The 21,057-nt window shown below is 43.1% G+C and overlaps 1 long non-coding RNA gene across 3 annotated transcripts; it reads left to right on the top strand.

The window, feature by feature from the left end:
* Positions 1–28: 28 nt before the first annotated feature.
* Positions 29–16,702, top strand: LOC135971790 (uncharacterized). 3 transcript variants are annotated; one of them, XR_012414913.1, is made up of 3 exons: positions 29–222; positions 11,829–11,897; positions 16,588–16,702. It is a non-coding gene; the product is annotated as an uncharacterized lncRNA (long non-coding RNA). The 3 variants fall into 3 exon arrangements; XR_010588040.2 differs by lacking the exon at positions 16,588–16,702 and adding an exon at positions 14,171–14,292; XR_012414914.1 differs by lacking the exons at positions 11,829–11,897; positions 16,588–16,702 and adding an exon at positions 2,018–2,276.
* The last annotated feature ends 4,355 nt before the right edge of the window (positions 16,703–21,057 follow it).

Genomic DNA, 21,057 nt, shown 5'->3' with positions numbered 1-21,057 from the left:
GCAGTCCTCTCTCGCGAGATTTTTCTCTGTCACGTAGGTTGTTGTGTTAATGTTGGCGGTCTCAGATGTCTCAGGTTCCGGGGTCGGAGTCCTTTCTGTTCTTACCTACTGGATTCCCTTGATTCAAGGTCTAGGGAGTTCCTGCCCTACACTGGCCCTCGCGAAAATATTTGTCTTTGAGGACGTCTGGGGCTGCGACCGCGGAATAGAAAAAAATAGTAGGTGAGCTGCAGCCAAAAAGGGGCAACTAGAAAGGTTTTGTACTTGCTTCTGTAGAAGGGGAATTTCTCTTTTGTGCTAATGATGTGGAAAGAAAAAACAAAAAGACCGTAAAATAGCGATGCCCTAAACATAATGGAGAAAAGCGGGAGAAACCAAGCTTTAGGACTGAAAGGGGTGGTGCCAGTCTCGTTTCCAAGGTTACTGCTTTCGCGAACCGAAAGAATTTCAGAATGTGGCGAGCTCCAGTTTTTAAACGCACCGCTGCTTTTGCCTCAGCTGGGCTTCCAAACAGAAAGTCCAGAAGCTGCCTTCGATGAATCGTAACTAATGCACTGTTACTGACAGCGAACACATTCTGGGTTAGAAATAATAGCTCTAACAAATTGTTTTGCGCACCTAGTCTCATCTTCTCTACAGTTGAAGAATCCAAGACACAAAGATGTTTGGGAACTTTCTCATATCTGGTTTTAAATAGGCGTGAATCCAGATCATTGGGCTCTAAACACCATTGCTGTCTGCATATAGCAGGCTGTTTATATGTTAAGTGTGAATTTCAGTAACGCAAAAAAAAAAAAAAAAAAAAGCCCCCGCTTCTTTTGTTTTTTCTGTATAATTCTTTTGTCCGTGCATAGAAAAATAAAAAGTTACTGGCTCTAACCTGTTTAAGGAGAAGATGAGGTTGCCTTATTTTTCAGACCTCAGGTTGAAGAACTTCCATGAGTATATAACCTCAAGAACGGAAAAACCTTGGTATTTTTATTCAAATCAGAGAGAGAGATTATTTTGAGGCAGGAAGACTTGTCATCTTTGAATAATTATTCTGTGCTTCCTATCCTCAAAAATTAATTCCCTAAGTCCCGTAGTAGCGTAGAAGAATTATTGCATCTTCAAAGAACAATACTCTCTCAGATGCAGTACAGAAAAACAATACCAAAATTATTAATACTTGGTTCACACCAGACATGAGCTCTGGCTTCATAAGATCTAAGAAATCCCCTCGACTCTCAGATGACAAGCAGACTTTGGCAAAAGGAAGCAAAGCAAAAATGGGAAATCATTAACTATAATGAGCCTTCCCATCTCTGCTTTCCTCAGCTCATATTGGCCTTGCTCTGCTCAACCAGCAATCGAAAATTATTCTAGGCCAGGCGCGCGGTGGCTCATGCCTGTAGCCCCAGCTACTCGGGAGGCTGAGGCAGGAGAATCACTTGAGTCGGTGAGGCAGAGGTTGCAGTGAGCCGAGATCGTGCCATTGCACCCCGTCTTGGGCAACAGAGTAAGAAGACTCCGTCTGAAAAGAAAGAAAATTGTTCTATAAAGTAATGTTAACTACTTGATATTTACTGTTCCCACGAGTGTTTTCATTTTTACATAGGCAAATCTAAAAGTATAAATATTGTACAAAACACACATTTTCTCAATAGATGTTTAGTAGAACTATTGGGAACTATTATTCCATTTTACAGATACAGAGGTAACTTGCCGAAAGTCTTTTATGTAGTAAATGGCAGAGATGACCAGTCCTCTTTCCACTCTTCCCTAGAGGATTTTTTTTTCCATTTTGATGGTTGTCTCATCAAGGTGTTCCTCCTAGTGAATACAATCCAGATATTAAGACAGTGTTTAAGTGCCCTCCCATAGGTAGTTCTGAGTTAGGCATTAAACAAATTAAGGTAAAAGTCAATTCCTTAAACCAGGTAATGGAAGTTAACATCAACAGTGATGTCCTGTTGATAGTATGTATTGGTGATACAATATGATGATTGTAGCACTCTGTGTGGTCTTCTTCACAAAGACTCATAACCCTGGTCTACTCATGAGAAAAACGTCAGACAAATCTCAGTTGAAGGACATTCTGAAAAATACTTGACCAGTATTCCTCGAACTTGTCAAGGTCATCAAAAACAAGGAAAATTGGAAAATCTTTCATGGCCAAAAGAAGCTTAAGGAGACTTGATGATTAAATGTATCCTGGATGGGATCCTGGAACATGAAAAGGACATTAGGTAAAAACTAAGGAAATCTGAATAAAGTATGCATGTTAGTTAATAATAATATATCAGTACTGGTTCATTAATTGTGACAAATGCACCATACTAACGTAGGGGAAACTGGGTGTGGGATATATGGGAACTCTACTATTTTCACAATTTTTCTGTAGATCTAAAGCTTCTAAAACTTATTTTTTAAAAGTCCATTCCTGTGTTTTAGGATATGTTATCAAGTATAGACATAAATATCATATAACTGTAAAGGCAGTGTAATCATAGATAAATAATGTTTCTTGTGGGTTTTCTTGTTTTATTTTGTTTTTTAAAAGATGGGGTCTTGCTCTGTCACCAGTCTGGAGTGCAGTGGCTCAATCTCAGATCTCAGCTCACTGCAGTCTTGACCTCCCCAGTTCAAATGATCCTTCTGCCTCAGTCCCCTAAGTAGCTGGGACTACAGGTGCACACCACCACGCCCAGCTAATTTTTGTATTTTTTTGTTCAGACAGGGTTTTGCCATGTTGCCTGGGCTGATTTTGAACTCCTGAGTTCAGGTGATCCTCCTGCCTGGGCCTCCCAAAGTGCTGGGATTAAGGCATAAGCCACCATGCCCAGCCAATCATAGACAAATAATGGGGTTTTTTCTTTCTTTCTTTCTTTCTTTTTTTTTTTTTTTTTTTTTTTTTTTGGTGAGACGGAGTCTCACTCTCACCCAGGCTGGAGTACAGTGGCATGATCTCATCTCACTGCAACCTCCGCCTCCTAGGTTCAAGCAATTTTCCTGCCTCAGACTCCCAAGTAGCTGGGATTACAGGCGCATGCCACCATGCCCGGCTAATTTTTTGTATTTTTTGTTTTGTTTTGTTTTTTGAGACGGAGTCTCACTCGTCGCCCAGGCTGGAGTGCAGTGGCATGATCTTGGCTCACTGCAAGCCCCGCCTCCCGGGTTCACGCCATTCTCCTGTCTCAGCCTCCCGAGTAGCTGGGACTACATACAGGGGACCACCACCACGCCTGGCTAATTTTTTGTATTTTTAGTAGAGATGGGGTTTCACCATGTTGGCCAGGATGGTCTCAATCTCTTGACCTCGTGATCCGCCCGCCTCAGCCTCCCAAAGTGCTAAGCCACCCCACCTGGCCATAATTTTTTTTCTTAAGCTAGTTTAAGTTAGGTTTTTTTCATTAGCAATAGAAGGAATCTTGCCTACCTATCTATGTATTTCTAATTTCTATGAGCTGCCACCTTCTCTAACCTAGTCCTACCAAATGTCCTAAATATTGAGGAATAAACTATAAAATAATCAGTTTTTCTGCCCAATTCCAGCATGCCAAACTTTTTATGGATCAAAATATACTGAAGATAATATATGTGAAATTGTGTTGTGGGCTTAAGAAAAGGGGTCAGAAAGATTATGTAGGAGAAGTGAATGACATAATTTTTGCCTTTATTTATTTATTTATTTACTTTTGAGACAAGTCTTACTCTGTCGCCAGGCTGGAGTGCAGTGGTGTAGTCTCGGCTCACTGCACCCTCCACCTCCTGGGCTCAAGTGATTCTCCTGCTTCAGCCTCCTGAGTAGCTGGGACTACAGGCGCGTGCCCCCACGCCCAGCTAATTTTTGTATTTTTAGTAGATACGGGGATTCACCATGTTGGCCAGGATGGTCTCAATCTCTTGACCTCGTGATCCGCCCTCGGCGTCCCAAAGTGCTGGGATTACAGGCGTGAGCCACCTTGCCCGGCCGATTTTTGCCTTTAAAGATGACTTGATCCAAACACAAAATTCCTGCACCTGCTACCCTATAACAGATGCTTATCCCCCAACGAAATATTTATAATTATTTAATGTATTTATTCATGAGACAGGGTCTCACTCTGTCACCCAGGCTTGAGTGTACTGGTGTGATCACAGCTCACCACAACCTCCACCTCCCAGCCTCAAATGATCCTTCCACCTCATCCACCTGAGTAGCTGGGACGCCTGCCCCGCCTCCCCACCAATTAAACCTTAAAACATTGTATGTTGGCCGGGCGCGGGGGTTCACACCTGTAATCCCAGCACTTTGGGAGGCCAAGGCAGGTGGATCACGAGGTCAGGAGTTTGAGACCAGCCAGGTCAGCATGGTGAAACCCCGTCTCTACTAAAAATAGAAAAATCAGCTGGGCATGGTGGCAGGCGCGTGTTATCCCAGCTACTCAGGAGGCTGAGGCAAGAGAATCGCTTGAACCCAGGAGGCATAGGTTTCAGTGAGCCGAGATAGTGCCACTGCACGCCAACCTGGGTGACAGAGCAAGACTCCGTCTCAGAAACAAACAATGCGTGGATTGGTGCATTTTAAAAAAGATTAGAAAAATATATCCGGACTTACTGATAAAGCAAACTGTAGTCAATTTATATTTCAGCCACAGGCACAGGAAGGGAGTATGATGTCATGCATGAGTAGTGGATGCTGTGGTGTGCCACCCAGATCCCTCTTCAGGAATGAGTGACATATTCCCCCAGCTGCTGGGAGTGCTGTCAGCAGACACCTCTCAGTGATCAGCCAGCCACCTTCAGAATTGCCTCAACTAAAGAGGGCTGTCTCATAAAGGGAATACCCCAGTCCCCCATCCAGTACTGGTCAACAGAACACACGTGTTATTTCCCTATGACAAATCCATTTCCTATAGTTGTGTAGCATGAGGCAATATACTGTAAGGGTAAGGTGGGCTCTGGAGTAAGAATTCATGGGCTGAAAGTCATCTCTTCACTCTTACTAATTTTGTAACATCGGGCAAGGTACTTAACCTTAGTTTTCTCATTTCCAAAATGGCAAATCAGTTAGGATTAAGTTTGGTGCCATGTAACAGGAAAATAAATAAATAAACAAAATAGGATTTTTCTTCTGTCACACATAAATCCAGAAGCAGGCCATTCAGGACTGACACGGCAGGCTCCTTTGAGTTCACGGCTTAGTCATCCCTACAGTGTTGCCCTCATGTTCACTTCCAGCCATGACATTCTTGATGCAGGAAGCAGAAAGGGCCAGTCATGGTGTCTCATGCTTGGAATCCCAGCACTTTGGGAGGCTGAGGTAGGAGGATTGCTTGAGCTCAGGAGTTTGAGACCAGCCTGGGCAACATAGTAAGACCTGTCTCTACAAAAAAAAAATTAAAAGCAGGGATGGTAGTACACACCTATAGTTCAAGTTGTTTGGGAGACTGAAGCAGGAGGACTGCCCAGCCTGGGCTACAGAGCAAGATGCTGTCTCAAAAAACAAAAAGGACCAGGCACGGTGGCTCACGCCTGTAATTCCAGCACTTTGGGAGGCCGAGGCAGGCGGATCACAAGGTCAAGAGATGGAGACGATCCTGGCCAGCATGGTGAAACCCTGTCTGTACTAAAAATACAAAAATTGGCTGGGCATAGTGGCACACACCTGTAGTCCCAGCTACTCAGGAGACTGAGGCAGGAGAATCTCTTGAACCCAGGAGGCAGAGGTTACAGTGAACCAAGATTGAGCCATTGCACTCCAGCCTGGTGACAGAGCGAGACTGTCTCAAAAAAAAAAAAAAAAAAAAAGGAGGAAGGGTATACCCTCCCCCAACTTTTAAGAAGACTTCTCCAAATACACATTTCTACTCATCTTTCATTGACCTGAATTTAGTCACAGAGTTATCTTAGACATTAAGGAGGCAAGGAAATACAGTGCTACAGCAGAGCAGCAGTGTACCCAGTTGAAAATTCAGATCTTTAGTAAAAGAAAAGAGAAGAAATGGTACAAGGAGACAACCCAAAACCAAAAAACAACTCTGAAATCTATGAGGATAATAATAAATCCCTTCTCATATGGTGGTTGTATTAATTAAGTTAATAAGTGTACAGTGTTTAGAACTGGCACTTATCAAATATTCAGTAAATGTTGCTACCATTACAGCAGTGGTTCTCAATTTGTAGGACATAAATGTTCAGTATATGTTCACTAACTTTTGTGCATGTACAGAAAAATTAATGTCTACAAAGTATCATTACTTTTTTAAAGAGTTTGAAATTGTGTTGAATAAATTTTTACTTAAAATTGAGCTGGTTATGGTGGCTCATGCCTGTGATAGCAGCACTTTGGAGCACCAAGGCAGGAGGATTACTTGAGGCCAGGAGTTCAAGACTGGTCTGGGCAACATAGCAAGACCCGCATCTCTGCCAACAGATTTTTAAAATTAGCCAGGTAGGGTAGCACATGCCTGTAGTCCCAGCTACTTGGGAGGCTGAGGCTGGTGGATCTCTTGAGTCGAAGAGTTCAAGGCTGCAGTAAGCCATGACCACACTACTGCACTCCAGCTTGGGTAACAGGGCAAGATCCTGTCTCAAAATAAATAAGTAGCAGGGCAAAGTGGCTCATGCCTGTAATCTCAACACTTTTGGAAGCCAAGGTGGGAGGAGCACTTAAGGCAGGGAATTGGAGACCAGTCTAAGCAATATAGCAAGATCCCGTCTCTACAAAACAATTAAAAGATTAGCTGAGTGTGGTGGTGTGTGCCTGTACTCCCAGTTACTTGGAGGCTGAGTTGGGAGGATCCCTTGAGCCCAGGAGTTCGAGGCTGCAGTGAGCCGTGATCAAGCCACTGCACTTTAGCTTAAGAGACAGAGCAAGACCCTGTCTCTAAGAAAAAACTAAGTAAAATTACTAGTGAATCCGCTTTAACCTTTTTCATTATGTATTTTTAAGATCAGTAGATACTGGCCAGGCGCAGTGGCTCATGCCTGTAATCCCAGCACTTTGGGAGGCTGAGGCAGGTGGACCACCTGAGGTCAGGAGTTCGAGACCAGCCTGGTCAACGTGGTGAAACCCCATCTCTACTAAAAATACAAAACTTAGCCGGGCGTGGTAGTGAGCACCTTTAATCCCAGCTACTCGGGAGGCTGAGGCAGGAGAATTGCTTGAACATGGGAGGCAGAGGTTGCAGTAAACTGAGATTGCAACATCGCACTCCAGCCTGGGCAACAAGAGCAAAACTTCATCTCAAAAAAAAAAAGTCAATAGATACTAAATTTACAGTTACTATCACATGATAATCTGTACAGTTTTTGACATTAAAAAAGAAGTTTGAGCTGGGCGCGGTGGCTCATGCCTGTAATCCCAGCACTTTGGGAGGCCGAGGCAGGCGGATCATGAGGTCAAGAGATCAAGATCATCCTGGCTAACATGGTGAAACCCCGTCTCTACTCAAAATAGAAAAAATTAGCTGGGCGTGGTAGCGCATGCCTGTAGTCCCAGCTACTCAGGAGGCTGAGGCAGGAGAATTGCTTGAACCAGGGAGGCGGAGGTTGCAGTGAGCAGAGATCATGCCACTGCACTCTGGCCCAGGGACAGAGTGAGACTCCGTCTCAAAAAAAAAAAAAGTGTGTAGAATCAAAAGATTAAGCCCAGAGCATTGTCACTGCCTGTAGTCCCAGCTACTTGGGAGCCTGAGGCAGAAGGATGGCTGGAGCCCAGGCGTTGAACACTGCAGTGCTCTATGATCCTGACTGTGATTAGCCACTGCACTCCAGCCTGGACAACATAGTGACACTCATCTCTAAAAAAATAAAATGTTGGAGACCGGGTGCGGTGACTCACGCCTGTAATCCCAGCACTTTGGGAGGCTGAGGCGGGCGGATCACCTGAGGTCGGGAATTCGAGACCAGCCTGACCAACATGGTGAAACCCCGTTTCTACTAAAAATACAAAATTAGCGGCTGGGCGCGGTGGCTCATGCCTGTAAGCCCGGCACTTTGGGAGGCCTGACTAACACGGGAAAACCCCATCTGTACAAAAAATATTTTAAAAATTAGCCGGGCGTATTGGTGGGCGCCTGTAGTCCCAGCTACTGGGGAGGCTGAGGCAGGAGAATGGCGTGAACCCGGGAGGCGAAGCTTGCAGTGAGCCGAAATCGCGCCACTGCACTCCATCCTGGGCGACAGAGCAAGACTCCCGTCTTGGGGGGAAAAAAAAATTAGCCGGGCATGGTGGCGCGTGCCTGTAATCCCAGCTACTTGGGAGGCCGAAGCAGGAGAATCACTTGAACCTGGGAGCGGAGGTTGCGGTGAGCCGAGATCGCACCATTGCACTCCAGCCTGGATAACAAGAGCGAAATTCTGTCTTTAAAAAAAAAAAAAAAGGTGGTTCTATAGGCCAGAGATTACCAACTTTTTTTTTTTTTTTTTTTTTGAAACGGAGCCTCACTCTGTCGCCCAGGCTGGAGTCCAGTGGCGCGATCTCGGCTGGGAGTAGCTGGGACTACAGGCGCCCACCACCACGCCTGGCTAATTTTTTCGTATTTTTGGTAGAGATGGGGCTTCACCGTGTTAGGTAGGATGGTCTCGATCTCCTGACCTCGTGATCCGCCCTCCTCGACCTTCAAAGTGCTGAGATTACAGGCGTTAGCCACTGGACCCGGCCAGGACCACATTTTTTGTAAGACTATAACCCCACGTCTACCAGCATCCATAATCTTATTTTTTCTTCCTATCACTTATGCCCTAGCTCTAGGATAATCCTGTTTCCCAGGATATATTATGTCTTTGGCCCTTTGGAATGCTTCTCTAACTTTCTTCTTTCACTGGCAGTTATTCAATAATTTATTTATTCTTAATAAAAATGATACAAATTTCTCACATAGGTACACAATTGAAACTATACTATTAATATAATATGAAGTTGTAACAGTAATTTTTTTGTTGGCTTTTTTTGGAACAGGGTCTCACTCTGTCACTCAGGCTGGACTGCAGTGGTGCAGTCATAGCTCACTTCAGCCTCCAACTTGTAGACTCAAGCAACCTCCTGCCTCAGCCTCCCAAGCTAATTTATAAACAATTTTTTTTTTTTTTTTGTAAAGACAGGATCTCACTATATTGCCCAAGCTGGTCCTGAACTCCTGGCCATAAGCAATCCTCCTGTCTCAGCCTACGAAAGTGCTGGGATTACAGATGTGAACCACTGTGTCCAGCTGAGTAATGCTTTCCAGCGAAATTTTTAAAAATTTATCATCTTGGCATTGTTATTGGAAGCCTGCTTTGTTCAAGGATTTATATCACGGTGCATGCATTAAGTAATTAACAAATTAATTAATTACTCAAATATTTACTGTGTGCCTGCCGTGTGACAATCTATAGTGTTGTAGGTGAGAGGAAGTGCGGGTGATACAGCAGAAACAGAAAGGTCCTCCTGAAGCTTCCGGTCTCTTCCTCCTTTACCAGTGCCCAACCAGGGGAACACTGTATTCAGTTTCCTCCTTGAAAACATTTTCCAACACCTCTCATGCCCTGCTGCTCCCAACTGATAGAAGTGACCACTATCTTACTGTGCCTGCATGATGTCCTCTAGTTTTCTATTGTAGCAGTTTATTTTGCTGACTCTACAGTAAACTTTTGGTAATTTATTTTTTTATTTTTATTTTTATTTTTTTTTTAGATGGAGTCATGCTCTGTCACCCAGGCTGGAGTGCAGTGGCACAATCTCGGCTCACTGCAACTTCCGCCTCCCGGGTTCAAGCAATTCTCTTGCCTCAGCCTCCTGAGTAGCTGGGACTACAGGCACGCACCACCATGCCCAACTAATTGTTTGTATTTATAATAGAGAAGGGGTTTCACCATGTTGACCATGATGGTCTCGATCTCCTGACCTCGTGATCCACCCGCCTTGGCCTCCCACAGTGCTGTGATTACAGGCGTGAGCCACCGCGCCCAGCCAGTAGATGTTTTTCTACAGGACTGCATTATAAGATAGTATGAGGTAGGCTGTGATTTTGTTTTGACACCACACCATTAGGGTTTTTTTCCCCCTTCTCCAGTGTCTGCTCACTTCTTTCTTTTCCATTTATCTGAAACTTTTTTTATGAGACAGTGTCTCACTTTGTCACCCAGGCTGGAGATCAGTGACACAATCATGACTCACGGCAGCCTCGATCTCCCTAGCTCAAGCAATATTCCTGCTTCAGCCTCCCAAGTAGGTGGGGACTACAGATGCACACAGCCACAACCGGCTAATTTTTAAATTTTTTGTAGAGATGATATCTTTCTATGTTGCCCAGGCTGGCCTCAAACTCCTGGGCTCAAGCAGTCCTCCCTCCTCGGCCTCCCAAAGCGTTGGGATTTACAGGTGTGAGCCATCATGCCCAGCCTAAAACATTTTTAAAATACTCTCTTATTAATATCTTTCTTTTTTTCTATATATCCTTGAATTATGGAATTTTAGAACAGGAAGGGAGTTTAGAGATTACCTAGTCTAAAACTCCCATTTAATAGATGAAGATAAAAATCCAGAGAAGTATTGTGATTTAAAATTATTCTATTTGGCCGGGCGCGGTGGCTCACGCCTGTAATCCCAGCACTTTGGGAGGCTGAGGCAGGTGGATCACGAGGTCAAGAGATCGAGACCATCCTGGCCAACATGGTGAAACCCTGTCTCTACTAAAAATACAAAAATTAGCTGGGCATAGTGGTACACGCCTGTAGTCCCAGCTACTTAGGAGCCTGAGGCAGGAGAATCGCTTGAACCCAGGAGACAAAGGTCGGCTGAGATTGTGCCACTGCAGTCCAGCCTGGTGACAGAGCAAGACTCGGTCTCAAAAAAAAAAAAAAAAATTCTATTCTACCAGTCAAAGACAGACATAGGACGAGAATACAAGCTTTCTTCAAGATCCAGCATAAATCCTCCCCCACTGACAGTTTCTTCCAAATTCCAGTTCAGCTCACATATTTTTCATCTGAATTTTGCATTTGTTGTCTACATCATTGCATATATTATCTACATTTATTGTCTGCATCATTTTGGCAATAATCATAGAGTATAATACTGCCTTGCATTGTTACTCAAGTCTTTCACATTGGTTTGACTTGACTCTCCAGTTAGCTGTAAACTCCAGAAAGCATGGATTTGTCACTTTTATTTACTCTGTTAGCAGTTAGCAATATTAAGCAGATATATATTGAGTGAATTAATGGGCACATAGTAGGGATTCAAATATTTTTTGACTGATTAGTCATCACTTCTCACCTATCTTTTCAAAATATAGTGGTTCTTGTTCCTTAACATTTGCTTCTATTTCCACTGTAATTTCTAAAAACCACACTTAGATTCTTGGCAAGCAATGAAAAGATGGTCATGCCTCTGCACAGTCTGCTGCAATGTATTTTTTCTACACTTGGCAGAAAACCCAAGGTTTCTGCCCTATTTTTTGTTCTCTGCACTGCAGTTCATCTAATCTTCTAGCTCATGGTGGCTTTCTCTGCTAGACATTGTTCTGAAGAGTGACCCAATTAAATATGGCCCCATTTGATGCAGTGGGACTTTATGTGGGACTAGTTTCATATGATCACCTTGTAATTTTCCAAACCTTTATTTATGTACTTTTTTTTTTTCCATTCCTCAATACCTGCTGCAGATGCTAGTGTGGCATCACAATAAATCTCCTGTGCTGACTTTCAGGCAGAAGACACAGCTGTGAGCAGAGCTGGTCATGTGTCATCTACTGCTCTTTAAGCAGATCCTCAGGTGTATCCATTGTCTGAGCTTTAAGTAGAAGCTAAAAGCTTTTTTTAACCTATATAGTTTGTCACTGAATCTGTTAGTTTCAGCATGTTGTTTGTGTTGTTTTCAGCAGTGCAATTCCTGGTATCTATCAAGTGAACACCATGATGGATTGAACCCACTTCGTGCTCCTGTTCAGGTGCCTATGTTTTGATTTGCCAGTATCCCAGAGAAGCAGCCCATTGCATCCAATGCCAGAACAGAAGCCAGGGATTGCAAAAGACCATATTTTTTTTTGTAGCAGGGCGATGTAGTAACTTTGAAATACTGATCCTTATTAACATATTGGTGTTATGTTAAAAAGCACAATGCTTGCTTTTGGCATCTGAGCATTGATGGGATTATTTTAAATCCATATTAAAAATTACTCCAAAGCAGGCAGACTGCTGGAACCCAGAAGACTAGCCTGAGCAACACAGTAAAACCCATCTCTACAAAAATTAGCTGGACGTGGTGACCCATGCCTATGGTCCCAGCTACTTGGGAGGTTGAGGTGGGAGGATCATTTGAGTAAGAGGATGAGGCTCATTTGAGCAAGAGGATGAGGCTGCAGTGAGCCATGATCACACGACTGTACTCCAGCTTTGGCAATGGGAGTGAGATCATGTCTCAAAAAATGAAAATAAAACAAATTACTGATATTTAACTGGGCACAGTGTTCATGCCCGTAATCCCAACATTTTGGGAGGTTGAGGCAGGAGGACTACTTGAGGCCAGGAGTTCAAGACTAGCCTGGGCAACACAATGAGACCCCGTCTCTATTAAAAAAAATTTCTTTGGCCGGGCATGGTGGCTCACACCTGTAATCCCAGCACTTTGGGAGTCCGAGGCAGGTGGATCATGAGGTCAGGAAATCAAGACCATTCTGGCCAACATGGTGAAACCCCATCTCTACTAAAATACAAAAAATTAGCCGGGTGTGGTGGTGCGTGCCTGTAATCCCAGCTACTTGGGAGGCTGAGGCAGGGGAATCTCTTGAACTGGGAGGCAGAGGTTGCAGTGAGCTGAGATTGCACCACTGCACTTCAGCCTGGCAACAGAGCAAGACTCCATCTAAAAACAAACAAACAAAACCCAAAAACAAACAAAAACTTTGGGAGGCCAAGGCGAGTGGATCACCTGAGGTCAGGAGTTCAAGACCACCCTGACCAACATGGTGAAACCCCATCACAAAATGCAAAAAAAATTAGCTGGGCGTGGTGGCGGGCGCCTGCAATCCCAGCTACTCAGGCAGCTGAGGCAGGAGAATTGCTTGAACCCAGGAGGTGGAGGTTGCAGTGAGCTGAGATCACACTGTTGCACTCCAGCCTGGGCGACAAGCAAAAAACTCTGTCTCAAAAAAAAAAAAAAAAAAAAAATTACCATTCTAGCATAGAGCTTTCCAGAATTATTTCTTTTTCCTTTTTCCTTTTTTTTTTTTTTTTTGATAGAGTCTTGCTTTGTTGCCCAGGCTGGAGTTCAGTGGCTCAATCACAACTCACCGTAACTTCGGACTCCTGGGCTCAAGCCATCCTCAGTCTCCCAAGTAGCTGAGATTACAGGTGCATGCCCCTATGACCAGGTAATTTTTATTTTTGTAGAGATGGAAGTCTCACTATATTACCAAGGCTGATCTTGAACTTCTGGTGTCAAGTGATCCTCCCTCCTCGGCCTCCCAAAGCACTAGGATTACAGGCATGAGCTACCACTCCCGGGCCCATAAATGCATTTTTAATGCATATCAAAAGTACTATGTGTATTGTTTTGTGACCTGCTTTTTCACTTAACAATATCTTGCAGGCAACTTTCCATGTAATAAATTTATTACTACATATCCGTTTTTGGTTAATGCATAGAACGATGTACTGTATACTTTATTTAACGAATCTCCTATAGATGATCACTAAGTATTTTAGGTAGTTTCTTCTGGTCGCCCAGAACAAAGACCTCCCTCAAGACACTGTATTTTTATTTTATTATTATTGTTTTTAGACAGAGTCTCACTGTCACCCAGGCTGGAGTGCAGTGGCACAATCTTGGCTCACTGCAACCTCTACCTCCTGGGTTCAAATGATTCTCATGCTTCAGCCTCCCAAGTAGCTGAGATGCATGCTACCACACCCAGCTAATTTTTGTATTTTTAGTAGAGGCAGGGTTTCGCCATGTTGGCCAGGCTGGTTTCAAACTCCTGACTTCAGGTGATCCACCCACCTTGGCCTCCTAAAATGCTGGGATTATAGGCATAAGCCACCATGCCCGGCTGGCAAGATTCTTTAAAAATGTAAGAAAAACTCATTCAGATTTCCTCAAGGAACAGGAGGGTGCATTAAAGGATGTTTAGTCCATAAATCAAAACTGGAACCATAAGTCCATCTTTCAGGACAAAGCTCTATAAACCAACTATTCTTTATGACACTTCTTTTTCTTTTCCAGACTCAGTCTTGCTCTGTTGTCCAGGCTGGAATGCAGTGGTGTGATCTCAGCTCACTGCAACCTCCACCTCCCGGGTTCAAGCCATTTTCCTGCCTCAGCCTCCCTAGTAGCTGGGATTACAGGTACCTGCCACCACGCCCAGCTAAGTTTTGTATTTTTAGTAGAGATAGGGTTTCACCATGTTGGTCAAACTGGTCATGAACTCCTGACTTCAGGTGATCTGCCTGCCTCAGCCTCCCAAAGTTCTGGGATTATAGACATGAGCCACTGTGCCCGGCCTCTTTCTGACACTTCTGTCTCTCCTCTTTTCTTCACGTCTCCCTAATTTTCTCTTCTTCTTCAGAGTTTTTGCTTCCTCTCAACTTCCACTTGTACAGAGCTTTGACTTGGCTTGCTCTAGCCTCTTATATTTGACATTCTTTTGGTTTCCGTCCCATATTCTCAGTCAGTAGAACTTCAGATATTTTTATCCTATACCCAGAGGATGATCTTCTACACTCCATTTGAGATCCCCTGGTGTAGAAGTGAAATAAGTAGCAAGAAATGGAGGTGAAGACATAAGTGGGGGCCAGATCATAGAAAGCTCATATTAAAGAGTCTGGATTTTTACCCAAGAGTAAGAGAAAACCACTAAAAGGTTTTAGAAATATTTATGATTTAGAAAGACTTTTCTGGCTAAGTGTGATTGTGCCTGCAAGTCTATAGATGGCAGGAAGGCTACTTGAGAGACTATTGCAACAATTCAGATGAGAAGCACTAGAGTCCAGAAAACATCCCAGAAACAGTTTTTAACTTGGACAATTGTATCAGTGCTGGGGGTATTCCCTGAAACAGGAACTCTGGAGAAAGGATGAGCTTACAAGTCGTTTCTATAAGGCAGAAGATTTTCCAGTTGAAAGAAAAATTACACATTACTTCACTAAGTCCTTGAACATCTTCATCTGATAACCTCAGACCTTTTCTACTCTCAAATTCTATTCAAGAGCTGTTTGGGGTTGTGGTTGTCTTAAGTCTTAAACCATGGAACTAATTTTTACTCCTCTAGCTTTATCCTTTGTCATAATGAAATACATTTTCTTGACTGAATAACATGTCATGCCTTTTACCTCCTCCTGCCAATGTGTGACAGCTATGTAAGAAAAAAATACTAAAAAATTTTTTTGATAATCCATTCTCAAAGTGTGATCTTTCCCTGTGTTCCCCCCACCACCCCACTTTTTGTTCTTTCTCTTTCTCCTCCTCTTCTTCCTTCTGGGAAGTGGTTTTGAAGGAACAGTCATCTGTCTAGACTGTTTTTTATTTCTAGAAAATATTAGGTGGATGACTGATGCTTCAGAAAGGCAGGTTCTACAGAAAAAGGAAGCAAGATTGCTGGTGTTTAGTCAACTAGCTTTACAACAAGACACAAACAATTCCCTTGGTCTAGTAGTAGAACAGTAGGTATGGGCCTGGAAAGTTTCATTCATCATGCCTGTTGTTCCTCACATCTGGACCTGCCTTTTATTCCTCAAGACGAACTTATCCTAGCAAGACTGATGGCCAACTCTCCTGAGCATTCTCGAAGCTGAAGCAGGATACCTCTCTCCACTGTCTTTCCTCCTTTTCCTCTGCCACTTGAAGATAATTGTTGGGAAATTAAGTCTAGGAATTTACTACCTTGAAACATTACTTTTTAAAATATATGTCTTAGCTATAGTATTATTTATCTATAACTTTGGCTAAAGTAGTAAGACCTGATCCATCTCACCTAAATCTATTGAAATGTGTTCCCCCAAAACCCTATCAAAGGATTTACAACTTCTGTCTCTTACTTACGACTCCTTTAACTATTGTGTATATATCTTAGAGTTTTTCTAAATGGATACATGGAAACACCATTTCCCTGGAATAGAGGCTCATAAAAATGATGGTATAGGCCAGGTGCAGTGGCTTATGCCTGTAATCCCAACAGTTTGGGAGATCAAGGTAGGTGGATCACTGAGGCCAGGAGTTCAAGACCATTCTAGGCAATACAGAGAGACCCTGTCTCTACAAAAAAAGTTTATTTTTAGTTAGCTGGGCCTGGTGACACACGCCTATAGTTCTAGCTATTGGGGAGGCAGAGGCAGGAGGATTCCTTGAGCCCAGGAGTTTGAGGCTGCAGTGATCCATGATTTGCTGATGCACTCCAGCCTGGGCAACAGAGCGAGGACCTGACTCTAAAAAAAAATAATTAATTAATTTTACAAAATTTATGGTATAGGAAGTTGGGTCCATGAACAAACCATTTTGGGAAGCACTTCATTCTCTACTTTCCTCTTGAAGATTCATAAATTACATTAAGACATTAAAGACTCTGACAAGTTTTGTAAAAAATAAACCTATTAACTTTTTAAACAGCTTCACTGAGGTATAATTTTTTTTTTCTCTTTTTTTAGATGGAGTCTCACTCTGTTGCCCAGGCTGGAGTGCAGTGACGCGATCTTGGCTCACTGCAAGCTCCGGCTCCTGGATTCATGCCATTCTCCTGCCTCAGCCTCCCGAGTAGCTGCGACTACAGGTGCCTGCCACCACACCCAGCTAATGTTTTTGTATTTTTAGTAGAGACAGGATTTCACCGTGTTAGCCAGGATGGTCTTGATCTCCTGACCTTGTGATCCGCCCACCTGAGCCTCCCAAATTTCTGGGATTACATGTGTGAGCCACAGCACCCAGCCGCTGAGGTATAAGTTACATACCATAATGTTCACCCATTTAAAGTGTATAATTCAATGATTTTTAGTATAGTTAGAGCTGTGCAACCATTACTACTATCTAATTCCAGATTGTTTCCATTATACCAAAAAGAAATCCATAGGCAGTCACTCTCCATTCTTCCTCCCCCTAGGTCTAGGCCTACTTTTTGACTCTATGGATTTACCGGTTCTGGGCATTTCATATAAATGGTATCATATTATATGTGGTCTTTTGTGATCGGATTATTTCACTTAGCATAATGTGTTTGAGCTTCATCCATGTTTTTAGCATGTATCAATACTTCATTACCCTTTTATTTGTTTTTTTTTTTTTTTTTGAGACAAAGTCTTGCTCTGTCACCCAGGCTGGAGTGCAATAACGTGATCTTGGCTCACTGCAACCTCCACTTCTCGAGTTCAAGCAATTCTCCTGCCTCAGCCTCCTGAGTAGTTGGAATTACAGGCGCCTGCCACCACGCCAGGCTAATTTTTTTTTTTTTTTTTTTTTGTATTTTTAGTAGAGATGGTGTTTCACTGTGTTCGCCAGGATGGTCTCAATCTCTTGACCTCATGATCCACCAGCCTCGGCCTCCCAAAATGCTGGAATTACAGACGTGAGCCACCACACTTGGCCAATGCGTGTCTTTTCAAAGAATGTATTACTCTCGACTTGTGCACAAGTCTTGGCCTTTATTTTCTAGCTCTGCAAAGTACTGTTGTTAACCAGCACTTATATACATGCTTATCACTTTTATTATCCATTTTAATAATAGAGATCACAGAAAAGTGAAATACAATGCAAAACAAATCCCAGCCCAAATTTGCAAACACTAAACATGGGTAAGAGGCCAAGTGAGCTGCTAGTCTCTCATTCAACCTTATGTTCCTAGTGCAACAAGCAGCAGCAGTTCTGTATCACAGTGATGTTATAGAACCTGTAGCCAGTCTAGGCCCTGTGATTCATGTTCCCTACATATCTGATTGTATCTAGTTTGCAATGTAGAGGAAATGTCTATAAATGTAAGTTGCTATGGAAACATAGAGAAAGAAATACTTAATTCCTTCTTGGAGGTACCAGGGGGATTGAAGTTCAGGGAAGGTTTGTAGTTCAGGGAAGGTTGCCCATTTGATCTGAGTTTTGAGTAAGGAGAGAATGTTTGTAGGTATATAAGTGGGGACAGGCACATCAAGGTGAGGATACATCATGAAGAACCAGGAAACATTGCTGTGAAAGTTTAGAGAATGGAAATTAAACTGTCATGGCTGAAACAAGCTTTTTTGAAAGCCAATTTTCAAGTAAGTTTTAAAATAATGTAAATGTATATGTATTCTGTTGTGTAGAGCTAGTATATCTTATATCCTAAGAACAGGCGTTGTTGTTCCTCAATCACTTCTCAATGATTTATTTTGATAATTTTACTCACATTAATCTGCATTCATTTTCTTCCTATTAGCCATTTTTCTCTAAGAATTACTATAATTTACAAAAGGTACTGGCAGTCTTTGATAAAAATATCTGTGTACAGTCATTCACGTGTTCTGGGAGCTGAAAACTGAGCTCTAAGCGAGATACCTAGATGTTGGCATGTCCTTCAAGGAACTCCATGAACCTGGGCAAGTTGTTCGACTTGTTTTGACCTCAACATTTTTCATGGGTAAAACAGATGATCTCTAAGATCCCTTCTACTATAATGATCCTTTCAGATGGTGAATTGTGAACTAAGCAGCCTAATGTCCTATCTGGATAGGAGATTTGTCTTACATGCCTGGAACAACACAGAAATTAAAATATTTATGTCCTAAGAAAGGGTCTCTCAGGTAGAGACTCTTAGACAATGATGAGGCAAGGCAAATAACCTCGCACTTAAGTACATGATAAACTGCTGCCCGTGCTAATCTGTCATTAAAGTTTGGTTAAATTAGAATCAGAAATTTGTAGACATGAGCAGTGCTATTTTTTTGTTGTTGTTTTGAGGCAGGGTCTTGCTCTGTCACCCAGGCTGGAGTGCAGTGGTGCAATCACAGCTCACTGCAGCCTCAATCTCCTGGGCTCCAGTGATCCTCCCACCTCAGCCTCTGAAGTAGCTGGGACTAAAGGCGTGCATCGCCATGTGCAGTTAATGTTTTTTAAAAAAATTTTAGAGATAGGGTCTCAATATGTTGCCCAGGCTAGTCTTGAACTCTTGGCCTCAAGTGATACTCCTGCCTTGGCCTCCCAAAGTAGTGGGATTACAGGATTACAATTGTAGTGGGATTACCACAATTGGCCACTGTGCTTTTTTAAAAATTGTAGTAAAAGGCCAGGCACAGTGGCTCATGCCTGTAATTCCAGCACTTTGGGAGGCCAAGGTGGGCGGATCACTAGGTCAGGAGTTCAAGAGCAGCCTGGCCAACATGGTGAAATCCTGTCTTGACTACAAATACAAAAATTAGCTGGGCATGGTGGCATGCACCTGTAATCCCAGCTACTCGGGAGGCTGAGGCAGGAGAATCGCTTGAATCCAGGAGGCGGAGGCTGCAGTGAGCCAAGACTGTAACACTGCACCCTAGCCTGGGCGACAGCGAGACTCAGTCTCAAAAAAAAAAAAAAAAAATTGTAGTAAAATACACAGAACACGAGTTTTACCATTTTTAGGTGTACAATTCAGTTGTATTATGTACATTCACAATATTGGGTAATCATTATCACTAACTATAAATGCTATACTTTTGTGTTTTGTTTTTCCTCCCTTAGTTTCCTTTAGATAATATTATTTTATTTTATTTTATTATTTTTTTATTTTTTTATTTTTTTTGAGACAGAGTCTCGCTCTGTCGCCCAGGCTGGAGTGCAGGGGCCGGATCTCAGCTCACTGCAAGCTCCGCCTCCCGGGTTTACGCCATTCTCCTGCCTCAGCTTCCCGAGTAGCTGGGACTACAGGCGCCCGCCACCTTGCCCGGCTAGTTTTATGTATCTTTTAGTAGAGACGGGGTTTCACTGTGTTAGCCAGGATGGTCTCGATTTCCTGACCTTGTGATCCGCCCGTCTCGGCCTCCCAAAGTGCTGGGATTACAGGCTTGAGCCACCGCGCGCAGCCGATAATATTATTTTAAATAAGTCTTCTCCCTCATCTCAATGAAAAGAAAAGAAACATTTTTGGCTGGGTGCAGTGGCTCACGCCTGTAATCCCAGCATTTTTGGAGGCCGAGGAGGGCGGATCACGAGGTCAAGAGATCAAGACCATCCTGGCTAACATGGTGAAACCCCGTCTCCACTAAAAAATACAAAAAATTAGCCAGGCATGGTGGCAAGTGCCTGTAGTCCCAGCTACTCAGGAGGCTGAGGCAGGAGAATGGTGTGAACCCAGGAGGTGAAGCTTGCAGTTAGCCAAGATCGCACCACTGCACTCCAGCCTGGGCAACAGAGTAAGACTGCATCTCAAAAAAAAAAAAAGAAAAGAAACTTTTTCATATCACCATTACAGTGGTTCTTTTTCTTTTTCTTTCTTTCTTTCTTTTTTTTTTTTTTAAGAGGTAGGAGTCTCACTATGTTGCCCAGGCTGGATTCAAACTCCTGGACCTACGCAATCCTCCAACCGGAGCCTCCAGAGTAGCTGGACTATGGCATGTGCCACTGCATCAGGCTACAGTGGTTCTTAACTTGGAGATCCTTTTCCCCCTCAGGGGACATTTGGCAATGTCTGGATACTACTGATATCTAGTGGGTATAGGCTAGCAATGTTGCTAAACATCCTACAATGTACAAAACAGTTGCCCTCTTGCCCCCCGCCCAACAAAGAATTATCTAGCCCCAAATGTCATTAATGTTGCTTTTGTGAATCCTTCCTCTTTCAGAATCAATCTGGGGCTCTATGCCTCTCACTCTCAGCAATGGAGAGGCATGGTAGTAATAAGATTGGAAAAGTTCTGAAACCCAAGTAAACACAGCAAGACTCAGGCAGATAAAGAGAAGAAACCAAATAAGGATGAACTGTGAACATTAACTCCTTTTCTCCTAGTGATCCCCTCATTGTGTTGCTCTCTAATTCTATGTTAGTGGTCATTTTATAACTGTTCCTGTAGTATAATATTTATCAACAGCATGACCACAATGGTAAAAGGACAGGACCAAGATGCAAGAGGCTCAAACAGTGAAAGGCAGTGTTTAATTACTTCTTCCTTTGGAATGAGTTC

This window comes from Macaca fascicularis, chromosome 7 (assembly GCF_037993035.2).
Source record: "Macaca fascicularis isolate 582-1 chromosome 7, T2T-MFA8v1.1".
Classification (NCBI taxonomy): Eukaryota; Metazoa; Chordata; class Mammalia; order Primates; family Cercopithecidae; genus Macaca; species Macaca fascicularis.
The sequence above is the reverse complement of the archived record's forward strand: the minus strand, read 5'-3'. Positions and strand labels throughout refer to the sequence as shown.